We start from the raw sequence: 350 nt of genomic DNA on the forward strand, positions 1-350 counted from the left end.
AACGGCTCGTTCTAACACGCCCCCACATATCTACGTCACGATGTGGGAAGATTTGCATAATGCCGCCACTGCCATGTTGTGGAGTCGCTGTGTGTTTCGTTGTGAGAGTGAAACTACTTTGTTTGGTCTTCCAAAAGAGGACACAACTAGAAAGCAGTGGTTAAGTTGTATTTACAACACTGTTCCAGAACAGTTCAACCCAAATATTCCAATGTGTCCAGCGCATTTTATGGAGGACTGTTTCCTGATCCTGGAAGAGTAGACTACAATGACGGCTGCTCTGACTCACAGACTGTAAGTACGTTTTCATTTAAAGGATTTGCCACTGATGATTCAAACGCGAGTTTTGG

The sequence above is a fragment of the Sinocyclocheilus anshuiensis genome, unplaced genomic scaffold (assembly GCF_001515605.1).
Source record: "Sinocyclocheilus anshuiensis isolate Anshui unplaced genomic scaffold, SAMN03320099.WGS_v1.1 scaffold964, whole genome shotgun sequence".
Taxonomy (NCBI): Eukaryota; Metazoa; Chordata; class Actinopteri; order Cypriniformes; family Cyprinidae; genus Sinocyclocheilus; species Sinocyclocheilus anshuiensis.